Genomic DNA, 13966 nt, shown 5'->3' with positions numbered 1-13966 from the left:
TGCGTGGCTTATCATGTAACCGAAATTTGGCTAACTTTATTTAATACTCATGTGGTTGCTCACATTTCATAATTTAGAGTCAACTGTCATTTTTCACACCACAGAGGTGTCTAAAACACTCTGGAATTGGTTTTGATCATCTTGTGACTTTACAAGACGATAAATGACTACATCATAAGCAAAAAATCTAAGAGGGCTTCTTATATTGTAGATGAGCAGGGGAGTGTGTAGGGGCTTGTCAGTGGACGAGGGGCTGGGGAAGGGGTGGCAGAGGCTAGTGCCGTATCGCATCCAAACCCAAAGGTGTCTTGCAGAAATCTGTCTTTAACAGGAACGAATGCACACTAAAACTGAATTGTAATGCATTGAAGTAAGACTTTGTTTATATGCGAGGAAGGGCGTACGTGAAAACAGACTTAATCTAAAACCTTACATTTAAAATACATTTATGCTAGTAAAGTGTTCTCGGACTTCCAGCAGGTTGGCGGTGTCTTTAAACTGCGACGTTTTGACGAGTGACATACTCATCATCTGGCGAGATGGCGAGACTTTGCGGATGGCGGTCCATTTATACCTGCGGTGTACTCCCCACCACCTGGCCGCGGAGGCTGGGTCCAACTGAAACAGTCAAGAATCTTATTCACTACTGGTGCAACGCGCTCGTTTATCTTCGTCTCGGTACAGTAAAAGTGAATTATTTACCGTGGCAGAAAACTTAATACTATACACTTTCAATCGTGTCTGTTTCTGCTATTCATTATGATACACCCTCTATTCCTTTTCTCGTTACTGTTTTGTAGATGATCCCATTTTCATCGTAATCTTAGTCCATGCACCTTGTAAATGTGCATGTACGTAACCATAAATCGAACACAGGTCACAAAGCGATCGGCAAGTGCAGCATATTTCAGGCTTTTAGTTTTGAGATGGGAAATCTGCGACACGTTCTCCACATTGCATTCCGTGCAGGCTCGGTATGATCAGGCTTGGCTCTTTTTGCTGGGGATGATAATGCAGCCAACTGTTACACTGACTTAAAATGACGAACTACAGGGAATGTGGATGAACAGTAAGGTCCTTAACATAATCGCAGCAATGGAAAGAGACGAATTGTATTTGTAAATTTAAATATACTGTACAGTAATGATTTACATTTTCGACATAAATGTTTTCTGGGTTTGTTACCGCGTCATAATGTAAAACTACTGCTGCTATAGAAAAGCCAACGTATCGGTCACGATTGCAGTGGTCTTCTTCTGGGTCTAATGATTCGTTCTACGTATGCAGTGTCCTTTATATTTTGTTGTTAGCGTTCACTGCGCATGCCATTACGTCATAATTTTAAGGAAGTAGTTAGTTTATTGGTCACTTAAGGAAGAAGGAGACGGAACTTTATTTCAATAGTTTTTTGCGGTGAAGGGAGAATGTGACCTCTGTTGTCCATTGGCTCTTGTGTTATGTACCATGATTGGTGGCCACCGACGAATGAGAATTTTGCTCCTGTTTACCAACTGGTGGACGTCGGCCGCACGGCGGCAGTTACACGTCGGTAGTGCTCGTGCCTCGTGTTGACAGTGCGGTCTGTTGGGCTCTGATCGCTGGCAGCCAGGATGGGGCAAGCCTGAGCCCATCCTCCCTGTTCATGTTGTTAGGGTGTTTGAGTATTTCAATGGCATCTCTGATTTTGCGTTTCGTCATAATTGGCTGCTTGGCCAACACACAGGCTTCGATGAATTTTATTTCTTTTTCGCAGTCATGGTGGTGTTCTGCCACTGCGGATTTGTTGTGTTGCCCTAGACGAATGTAACGCTCGTGCTCCCGAATGCGTGTTGCTATTGGCCTACCAGTCTCGCCGATGTACGCCTCTCCACATTCGCATTCCACCTTGTAAACGCCTGCAGTGTGTAATGCATCCACCTTATCCTCGGTGGAGCCTAGCACGTCCTGGATCCTACGACCACTATAGAAGACAGGCTGCACCCCAACGCGGCGAATGTGTTTGCCAATTCGGTCAGTAACGTGTTTCACATAGGGTAAGCGTACTGTTGGCTGCTGTATGTCCATTTCCTGCTTATCTTTCTTGCCTGTGTTCGTTGACAAGGCTGTGTTTATCGACTTGTGGCTGTAGCCATTGGCTGAAAACGTTGTGCGTAACCTTTTAAGCTCAGATGCGATGTTTTGAGCATCACTAAAGCGCTGCGCACGGATTGCCAAAGAGCAGATGACAGACTTCTTCTGCTCTGGGTGGTGGTAGGATTGGGCTTGCAGATACCTGTCTTTATGTGTAGGCTTACGATATACTCTGTGCCCCAGTGTGCCCTCCGTTCGCCTGTACACTTCGACGTCTACAAATGGGATAGCACCATTCTTTTCTTCTTCCAGTGTGAACTGTATCTTCCCTCGTATACTGTTCAGATATTCGTGGAATTTGTGTAGCTCCGTTTCACCATGAGGCCATATAGCGAACGTGTCGTCCATGTATCTAAACCAGCAACGTGGTCGTAAAGGAGCTGAACCGAGGGCCGTTGCTTCAAAGGCTTCCATGAATATGTCGGCTGCCAGCGGAGTTAGAGGAGACCCCATTGCTACGCCGTCTGTCTGCTCGTAGTATTTTCCTTGCCATTTGAAGTACGTTGAAGTCAGGCACAACTCAACCAGGCCGCATATGTCTGCCGGGACATGCTCCTGAAGGATGTGGATAGCTTCATCTACTAGCACGTTCGTAAATAGTGATTTCACGTCAAAGCTGACCATGATGTCCGTAGGTAAAATTGTTTCTCCCTTTAGGCGTTCTATAAAGTGTGTCGAGTTCTTCACATAAGAGTCCGTCATGCCAATTAGACATCTCAGTTTGCAGGCTAGGTACTTTGTCAAATTGTAAGTAGGCGAATTGATGCCATTCACCATTGGCCTCAAAGGACAACTTTCCTTATGTATCTTTGGAACACCGTAAATTCTAGGAGAGACTGGTACTCTGGGAATAAGACCTTTGGCTGTGTCAGCGTCAATTCTCGAGTCCTTAATCGCGGCCAGTGTGCAGGAAATGGACAAACAGCAGCCAACAGTACGCTTACCCTATGTAAAACACGTTACTGACCGAATTGGCAAACACCTCCGCCGAGTTGGGGTGCAGCCTGTCTTCTGTAGTGTTCGTAGGATCCAGGACGTGCAAGGCTCCACCAAGGACAAGGTGGATGCATTACACACTGCAGGCGTTTACAAGGTGGAATGTGAATGTGGAGAGGCATACATCGGCGAGACTGGTAGGCCAATAGCAACACGCATTCGGGGGCACGGGCGTTACATTCGTCTAGGGCAACACAACAAATCCGCAGTGGCAGAACACCACCATGACTGCGGAAAAGAAATAAAATTCATCGAAGCCTGTGTGTTGGCCAAGCAGCCAATTACGACGAAACTCAAAATCAGAGATGCCATTGAAATACTCAAACACCCTAACAACATGAACAGGGAGGATGGGCTCAGGCTTGCCCCATCCTGGCTGCCAGCAATCAGAGCCCAACAGACCGCACTGTCAACACGAGGCACGAGCACTACCGGCGTGTAACTGCCGCCGCGCGGCCGACGTCCACCAGTTGGTAAACAGGAGCAAAATTCTCATTCGTCGGTGGCCACCAATCGTGGTACATAACACAAGAGCGAATGGACAACAGAGGTCACGTTCTCCCTTCACCGCAATAACCTATTGAAATAAAGTTCCGTCTCCTTCTTCCTTAAGTGACCAATAAACTAACTACCTCTTTAAAATTATGACGTAACGGCATGCGCAGTGAACACTAACAACAAAATATAAAGGTCACTCCATAGCTAGAACGCACCAATACACCCAGAAGAAGGTCGCTGCAATCGTGGCCGAAACGTTGGCTTTTCTATAGCAGCAGTAGTTTTACATAATGACGCGGTAACAAACCCAGACAACTTTAATGTCGACTGACTCCGGCCGCGAAAGCCTACGCAATGTGATTTACATTTTCTTAGGGAATATGACTATCCGATTTGGACGCGACGGGGTGGCTGCCCCAGGAAACCGACAATCGTGAGAGTAAGTGAATCGTATGACTATCCGATTTGGACGCCACGCGGTGGCTGCCTCAGGAAAGCGACAATCGTGAGCGTAAGTGAATCTTCTGGGTGTAACTTGAAGACATGATTAAGGTAAAGAAATAGCACAATACTCCATTGGCATTAATAATGGAAGTTCAAAATCTTTTCTTTTGCTTTTATATTTCCAGTAGTTGACGAGCTATAACCATCAGCTAAATCCAAGGAAGCTGTGTTTTCACTCACGGCGCCCAGTTTCAGAGAAAAGAACCATTCTAACAAGGAACAAATCAATCGCAATTTATAGCGAAACATCTCATAAAATGCTTCAAATGGCTCGGAGCACTATGGGACTTAACATCTGAGGTCATCATTCCCCTCGAACTTAGAATTACTTAAACCTAAGTAACCTATAGACATCACACACATCCACACCTGGGGCAGGATTCGAACCTGCGACCGTAGCAGTCTCACGGTTTTGGACTGAGCGCCTAGAACCGCTCGGCCACCGCGGCCGGCAAAACATCTCATAAATAACTAAAAATATCTACATTCAACCAGAGCGAATAGAATTATCTGATTTTAATATATCTCGCGTCTACATTGAAGCACATTTGTAGCTGAGAATTAAGCATCAGTTACTTAATATCTCATTCAGTAGAGAAAAGACACCATTTCAAATCAACCGAGAGTCTCTGCATTTCACCCTTTCAGTTACATACCTATCTGCACCAGTTTGGATGTCCCACAACTTTCGTACATGGAAAGACTGTATGACCTCCTAAATACGTTCTACGGACCAATGATGAAATCGTATAGTGTAACAGCCTTAGAGCTACAGGATTAAAATGACGCTACGTACTTCAGAACCAGATGGATCTCCAGGCAGTGACACTTTCTCTTTTTGTGTAACTCCCATGGTAAAGTCGCCACACTGTTGCCGATTGTGAAATCTGTAACATTTACAGATCACTGACAATTACTCCAAATTCAACGATGAAAATTAGACGTGAATTCTTTATTAATTAATATATATTTTTAAATAGCAGTAAATAGGCAAAGTGAGTATAATATAACTGTTATCCGGATAAATAACACGAACAGTTTTAAAGTAAAACCCTGACCAGACCAACTGGGCGAACGTCACTATGAAACTAATTGGTGGGATACGTGTTTTGTAGACGTATGAGCCTTTTCTTCTAACATTAGTTTGGTTAGCAGCAGCTTGCCATGCTTTCCCATCTTTGGCCTTCCTCTCGAGAGTGGTAAAATCGGATCAGCTGGTATTCTGTAGGATCTGGTTGAAGCATCCCAGTCTCGGTCTGCCTATTGCTTTCTTCACTGCTGCTGTCCCTTCAGTGACACTTTGAATAGCACCATGATATCACCCAAGTGTACCGCCTTTGTTGGATAAGCCTCTAGAGACATGTCTTCTCTACCTCCCATAGAGGCTGATGCTATGATCTCTACTGTCGTGCGCTACAATGGTGCAGTGTGGAGTTGCTTGACGACTGTTGGACGTCCCTGAAGGTGCAGGTGAAACATCATTAGCACGGTAAACATTTACTGCTCAGAGATGCACAGCTGTTCTGATTCTCAGGCCACCTGCAGCGATGACACAGAGGTGAAACACGCAGAGAATTAACTGAAGCCTGTGTGTAGCGCTCTGTCTCGACTGTGGCAACAGAGGGAGCCGGGGTGTCAGCGCCCTGTGACGTCATGGAGTCGCTACACACGCTGTACTGGTCTTATCGTCCGTGCTTCTTCTAGCTCGCTGCTCCAAAATGGGGGTAAATGGAGGGCACCCCAGAAGGCACCCAACAACTATGCTTGATGTGTGTAGAATCGTGCTGGGTTATGAAGTGGCCTCTTGCCAGGGTGAAGGCCTCAGCATTGACGTCTTCCTGCTGAAAAAGAGGCGCCAACCATAGTAGATGATAATGATCTACTCCCTAGACCCACTGGCTGGGCTACCAGAAAGCCCGCTGGAAGACGGCAGCCACGGTTCTGCGTCACCATTGGCTCTGATGGTGGCACTCTGACTCACAGCGGCAGTGTCTTCCTGGTGGGACTCATTCTCCATCAAACATAGTGTTGCAACCTCGCCTCTCAGGAGCAGTGTACGGAATATTTATTCTTGCAGCCAAGTTGCTCCTTCGAACTATACAGTGCATGGTCACCACAATGATGACGCCTTCCTCTTCCTATGATCTTCTGCTGCACTGGGGCCTTAGACATCCAGCTCTTACGTGAATAGATTCAACTAATGTTACAGGAAGAGCTGAGGGAAGTTTCTGTTTGGCTCAGGATCGCTTCTACTTATGCCACACCTTCGCTTAACACTGCAATCACATCAGAAAATCTCAAATGGCTTCTTTCTTACTATGGACTTCAATTCCTCGTAGTTTCTCCCTGACTTTATCTGCTGCCTTCTAAAAGTATCCATTGCTGACCGGAAACAGGGAGGATCCCAGGGCAACTCCCTCCGTAAAACTAACATCATCTTGATGTTTTCCACATCTTATCACAGCCATCTCATCTCTACCTAGTCTCTGCTGTACTCCTCTGTACCTCCACTTTATCCCAATCTCCCTTAGAATCTGAAAAACTGTCATCCCTCTACTCTGTCAAATGCTTTCCCTAACTCGACGAAGGCATTGTTTGTATCCTGAGCCCTGTTTAGACTTCCTCAAAATTAAATGTAAGCTTCTTGTATGCCTACACCTCTACAAAAACAAGATTGCTTATCAGTGATCACTGTATCTGTAGTGTTTTCGATCCTCCCTAGAACGACATAGATCAAGTTCTTGGAGGCTTATGATACCAAATTAAGTGTCCTGTATTTTTCACAATTGTTCCCAGATGATTTGTTTCGTTTTGCCACGGTAATACATATTTTTTTGTCTACTAGGACAGGTTTAGGTATATAGTTTGTATGAGATCGAATAATTCTTTATGTAACTGTTCTGCAGCAGACATACAATTACATTAAAAAATTATAGAAATACTTTTAATGCCTCGACCGTAGTTTTCCTATACAATTAAAGTATCATAACTAGTTTCGGTTGCTATGTGCAGCCATCTTCAGATAGTTCAGAATAAAAAAAGCGGTGAATATGCATTGGAAAGCACGATTAGCTGTAGTCATTTAATGACATGCACTAGTAAATGGCAAGACGATGACAGCACATAGTCTACAAATGTCACTGTGAGTATGCTAGATGTTATCTCGTAACTGATTAGTTCAACTGGTATATCATTATCTCTAACAGCTTTCCTAGGCTCCAGCTGCTTGGCTGCATGGTCGAACCCATCTCTTCTGGATATATGTTCTCAAATTTTTACGGTTCCAGGTCTTTGTTATTTCCTGGATGTGCCTTTTCCTACTTCCTTCTGAAACTACACATTGAACAGTGCGTTATACTATGCTAATCCATCTTCATTTAGGAGTCCATTGCATTTTATTCGTCTGTTTCCAAACAACTGTTTAATTGAACTGTGGACGCAATCCACCATCCCTACATTGATCATTTCACTCACCTCTTTGCATTGGTCTTCCAAGTACTGTTGCTTAGTCTTTTTTGACTCTGGGATCTTCATTCCTCACTGCTCTATATCGTCGTTATCCTTTCTCAGCGTTGTCTTGTTTCTGATTACCTTTTAATTTTATTTTTGCTGTTATACTTCCTGTAATCCAGCCTCTTTCATGCATTGCCTTTTGTCTCCCTACTTCTTTATTTGACGTACATGGGATATTACTTTTTGACCCTCTCATCTATCTTCAGCAATTCTGGTGCTTTTCTTAATTGTATCCGTGCGTGTTTCTTCATTTCATGAAAATACGACCATATTACGCTGTAGGCTATTCAGATCTCATTTCCCACATTACGTTTTTAGAATTTCATGTAACATTCACCGATCACTATGTAATGATGCCTATCGACGTCTGGGCCTGGTAACTTCTACAGGCCCTTACCTGATTTTGGAACTCTAGCTAACTAGAATGACATCGACCCGTTACCTCCTCTTACCCCAAGGGCATTCTATATATATCTTCTCCATGAGTGATATTGAAACCAAGCTTTATGAATACCCAGCCAATGTTCTTTAGAGAGCTCTTCTAATATTTCTCCTAGCCCAGAAGGGTACCATTTCTTTCTTCTCCAACCGTTGTATTCCAGCCTCCCATAAGGATAATATTCTCTCGTCCTTTAACTCTACTTATACCACATTTTTTCTCATGATACATTTTTTCCACCTCTTCTTCACTATCAGCTGATGAACACCTGAACAATAGCTATTTTGCTCGGTTTTGTGTCCAACTGTCAAACTAATATTATTCCGTTTTTTGTTGCCAGCTGTCTACCCCATGTCGTGACCTTTACCAAAAATCCACTCCCAACCTTCCTCTGCCAGGTCGCTCGTTGATGCACCCTGTATGTATAAGTCTGTAGCCGCTACTCCAAAGCCTACACCATCTGACCAGTTCATCTCGCTCACTCCTAGTACGTCAGTTGTTATTCCTGCCACTCCCATCTTGTAGGGCTCGTGAATCCCCTGTTGCGATTCGTTCTCTCGTACGCTTCATAACTTTAATTTCCTGGAAGCGCAGACTTCTATAGTCTCCTCCCGGGAATCCGAATTCTGTTAAGGAATCTTTTACAATATTACGCTTGACATTTACTAAACAAGTAAAACGAAACTTCTTGGGATAACCTGCTGACCTTTACTGTGTTTTCCTCTTGCCTTCCCATCCTAAGCCGTTGACTTGTGAAGAGTTCTTCCGCTTTTAAGAGAGATTTCTCCATCCTAGGGCTAGAGGAAGCCGTAGGTCTCTGCCGGCTCACCGCCCACCGAAGTAGCGTTGGCACTTGCTAGAGTGGGGTTCCGTATCCCGGGGATTTTTCGGTCGCTGCGCTCCTTAGCCGTTAGTTGTCACAAACGTTGCCCCCTCTCAACCACGGGGAGGTGGGTACCAGGATAGTGCCTGTGCACTATGATGACATTATTTCACGGCGCGTTATAAGGTACAAAAGCCTTGTGGTGTTAATGGATATTCATAACACCTAATCACGTCTCCAAATAACTTGGAAAACCGTGCAAGAGTGTGTACTACAATTATAGCATTTCTAATAATGTTTTACAGAACATTATATAATCTTAGTAACATAAACACTTAACACAACTTATTAATCTTCCCTAATCCAACCAAAACGTTCATTTATCTTTACAGATTATTATTTTAAATCATACATTGTGAAGCAATACTCAGAGGTTGTATATCAAACGACACAGACAACGCTACACGGTCAAATAGGAATACGTTCTAGTGCCAAGTCTCCGATAAGAACTGTAATGATCTCTAAAGGAGGAGCAGGATGAAGGGCTATTAATTTATGAAACTGAAACTAAAAGCGACAAACCATGCATGGTTCACAAAATTGTTCTGTTGACGTTTTCGTTCAAGTGAAATATTCTCAACTGTGGAAATTCGAAAGAGTTACATGAACGCAGGTAAATACGTCGAAGGTCGATCCGACGTATGCTATTATCACACACAAAACTATATTCTAGAAAGAACAGGAAGAAGACGGTAAGACGGTCTGTGGTGGTTACAAGTACATCCAAATATAGGTAAACAAAAATCATCTTTTCACGCAATGCAGATACAGTCGAAGTAGGAATCATGAGGCATTTGTGTTTGAAGGAAATGGTAAATTTTACTAAGTGCTGTAACAATTCGGTAACTCCATGCGGTGTCATAGTTATGATAGAGCCTGTCATAATCATAGCTCACAATATATGAGAACACGTGCAAAAAATTGTTTCCCCATGACACCTATCTACATCCCGCCTTTCATGTGTGGACGTATCTTCTCAGTCATCCATCCGACCTAAGCACGATGAAAGAGCAATTAAAGTCAGGATTAACTTGTTACATGTGTATTTCAGCCTATTCGATGATTACGGAATGGCTTCCTCACAAACATTTCTTAGGAATGTATTGTAAAATTACATATGTATTTTTCTGGCCTTTATTTACCTCATGCTTTGATTTATGTCGGCAGGCGAAGAAAGTATTATTCTAGTTATACTATTATTTTCTTCAGTGTAATTATATGTAACTTTTGTGTATATTTTTAATCTTCGGCCTGGTAGAAAACAAATTATCTATGTAAAAATTTGTTGGTATGGAACTGACAGCTCATGAGCTAGTAGTCCTAAGCAAGATTCTAAATTGCTTGAATGGTGCGATATAAGTGTGGAGTAACTTTGTAGAAAGTATAGAAGAACAGTTTTAGCAGTGGTGGGTAGAAAAATTATTGGAAAGTCGCAGGGACAGTGTATTGAAACGGAGAAGCTATAATTTTCAAGGAGTTCCGAATCTTATGGAAAACGATCACTTCACCATTGTAACAATTTATTACAATTTCTGGATCAACATTTTATTCCGAAGATTTACAAAGAAGAGGAAGGTACAAGTAGGGAAGGCCAAGGGAAACAAATGAATTACAAACGAAAAGATTTACGTCCAGATAGTCGCTGAAGCTGCCGGGAAGAAGAATACACAGAAAAATCCATAACCAGAAGAAATCACATCAAGAGAAGACACTGACACCTGTAACCAGAAGCAAACACATCAAGAGAAGACACTCACACCTGTAACCAGAAGCAATCACATCACGAAACGCGACATTTCTCTTTACATGATACCACGCGGTGTTTCTTGGTACATTACAACAGATCAGAGACTGTGATTTTTACCCTTTAATGGACCGTGTTGCAAGAGATGACTGACTGCTGTATTTTGCCTAGTGTACGAAATTCTATTTCGAAACTGAGCTTAAACAATGTCATGGCCAAAGTTAGCAATAGTTCGAATGAAAATTAATAAACTGGAAACCTGCTACTTTAGTACGTAAGTAGGCAGTCATCATCGTTGAGAGAGCGAAATTGTGCCTCCGAAGTCCACAACCAAAGGCATTCCGATCACCTGTCCAGCAAAATATTAGTTCGTTTGAAATTTTACATTGTGCTCTGCAACGAAAGAACACGCCAGAGCAGCTGCGCAAATTTATTTGAAGTTCAGTAGCCACCGCTGTGGCCCAGCGGCCTTCAGAGAACAGCAGCATCGAGGTGGCAGAAAAGAGTTGCTCCACTGCACCGCATATCAAGGTGATTCATTTCAGCGATCCAGCGATTATTATTCAGCCGCCATCTGCCTTGTTACAAACTATGGAAAACACAGTTTTGACTAATTATTTAAATAATTAAAGTGAATAAGGACAGGCTAGCACAGTTATCGTTATAATAAGGAAACAATTAACACTATCACACAGTATTTACAGCAACAGTCATGGATTTTTCTCTCGCAGTTCTAGTTTGGCAATAGTGCAGTATAACCGGAGCACTGTTAACTACTGTTAAGAATTGGAAGAGTAAAGCTTAACAACGATTTTCCCATTTATACATGTAATGGGTGGAATACCATACAATAATAAATATACATTGTAGGATGCAGGATGTGGATGTAAAATAAGAAACAACCAGGACCAAAAAATGTACTCAGCAGTACTTCCAATTTACACAGAGTGCATGTCACCGCATAAAACGTTTTACAGGTTGCTTTTTCTGTGGTTTTTTTTAGTTATTTTCAGTACCTCATTATCTTTTCTCTCTAAAAAACGTTACCATATGCATTAAAAATTATGGAAATATCTTGTTATTAAAGAAATTTATTCTTTCCTTGACATCTGTCACAGCAGGGAACGCAGTCTATACATCTAGCAGTTTCACATTTCCCCTTCATACCGTTAACCCAGAAAGTACAAATAAATCTTTCTCCTCTCTCACCTAAACAGTCTGTCAATGAATACAACAAATCACCACATATTTCGCAGTTTTAAGCTACTTAACATCTGATATTGTTGAACTGAGCGATTCGTTTACATTCGTCCATCCCCAATCCACATAAACCAGACTATCCCCTGCACATACATCATCAGCAACACGCAGGTGTACCTTGTACTATCCCGTAACCAGAAAAGAATAAATAATACACACACACAAACGCACCATAGAGACATTCATGAGGTGACCTTTAGAACTTATACAAGTGGATGGTATTGTGGGATGCTGCAACCAGTCATGGTATTTAAAATAAAAAGAAATTTGCAACTGGTGCTAGCATTTTATTCAAAATCAATACTACAGTAGCAAACCTGCATCAACGTTCTTCATATGATGGGCAACAAACTGTTTTACCACTTGTTGAAGTTCTCAACGACAGAAATCCGCTCCTTGGTTACAGAGCCATTCAAGATTTTCTTTATGAACGTGTGGTGTCACCGCCAGACACCACACTTGCTAGGTGGTAGCTTTAAATCGGCCGCGGTCCATTAGTACATGTCGGACTCGCGTGTCGCCACTGTCAGTGATCGCAGACCGAGCGCCACCACACGGCAGGTCTCGAGAGACGTACTAGCACTCGCCCCAGTTGTACGGACGACTTCGCTAGCGATGCACACTGACGAAGCCTCGCTCATTTGCAGAGCAGATAGTTAGAATAGCCTTCAGCTAAGTCAATGGCTACGACCTAACAAGGCGCCATTAGTAACATTGCATGTATCTACAGAGTCTCACTTGTATCGTCAAGAGCGATGTACAACAATGATGGATTAAAGTATTCCAGCAGCTACGTACTTTTCTTTATAGCATTTATTACGTATCCTGTTTCAGACCTATCTCTAGCCTGCGTCGGTTAACGCGTGCATATCGGCTTCCTCACTCAGGTAGTGTTCGTAGTGTTGGCTAACTGCTAACACTACAGAACGTCCTCATCTTCCCCCTCCCCCCGATATTCTTCCAGCATATTCTATGAAGTTTTGGGATTGCAGCCTGATTATGCTCACTTATAGCCACAATATCTCCGCTAGAAACCTTTCAGCCATCTTCAGGTGTCCACCACTGGCGACTGTTAGTTGACGGTGCCAGATTTGTAGAATATTGTCGCGCAGATGGATGCCCATTGGCTTCTGTCACAGGAGCGTCCTCTATCAAAATTCACGCTCTCTGCCAATACTGTTCCCCAACTGCGACGCAAAGACGCATGCGTCAAAGTGAAATTAGGCACCTACGCCCTCTGTCGAAACGCGCGTTCGCGGTGGTAAAAGCAAACGTCAGATGTCGCCAGACGTGATTGTGAATAAAATGTTTTCTCTGAGGAGAAATTAAAGAGATCAACGCGTTTCAAACCTTTTCCATTTGAAATCGATTGTCACGATTAGTAAGATCTCGCGCTAGACGTATTTCCACAGATTCTTTAAATACTGAATGCTAAAGGATCTCGCCGTGGCCAAGATTTTTGTGGCGGAAAAGTCCATAGAGAGTCCTGTGGTAATACAATGATCTAATACGACCGAGTTACTGGGATGTAAAAGGTGAGTGTGGCTTTCGTAGTCAATGTACGTTTCATGTGCAAGCTTCATACGTTCTTTTGTAGTCGGGACTTTAATATAAATGCAAAGGTAATGTTAATCAGAACGCAGGGAGGAGCTGTGATCTAAATAACGATAGAATTATTCATTCTTAACATCACAAGACAAAAAATGACTAAAGAAATGTGACACAAACATTTTCATTTGACTAACGCTTTCACTAATATGGTGTCTATGGTGGACAAAGTGGTAAATAACACAAGACATTAACCAGAACACTAATCGCTTTATCTGGCTTTATACACGTGAATCCGTGGTACTGAACAAAAACTACGCCACCATCCAGCATCTATACTCTGCTATTCCAAAATAGAAAAATATGGTTCGAGAGAACAGGGTACTGAGAAACATATGTTGGAGCCCTACGCCGTAATAACGATTCCTTTATCCTTCTGTTGGTCAGAAGC

Source organism: Schistocerca piceifrons, chromosome 7, assembly GCF_021461385.2.
Source record: "Schistocerca piceifrons isolate TAMUIC-IGC-003096 chromosome 7, iqSchPice1.1, whole genome shotgun sequence".
Lineage (NCBI taxonomy): Eukaryota > Metazoa > Arthropoda > Insecta > Orthoptera > Acrididae > Schistocerca > Schistocerca piceifrons.
Note: the sequence above shows the minus strand (reverse complement) of the source record.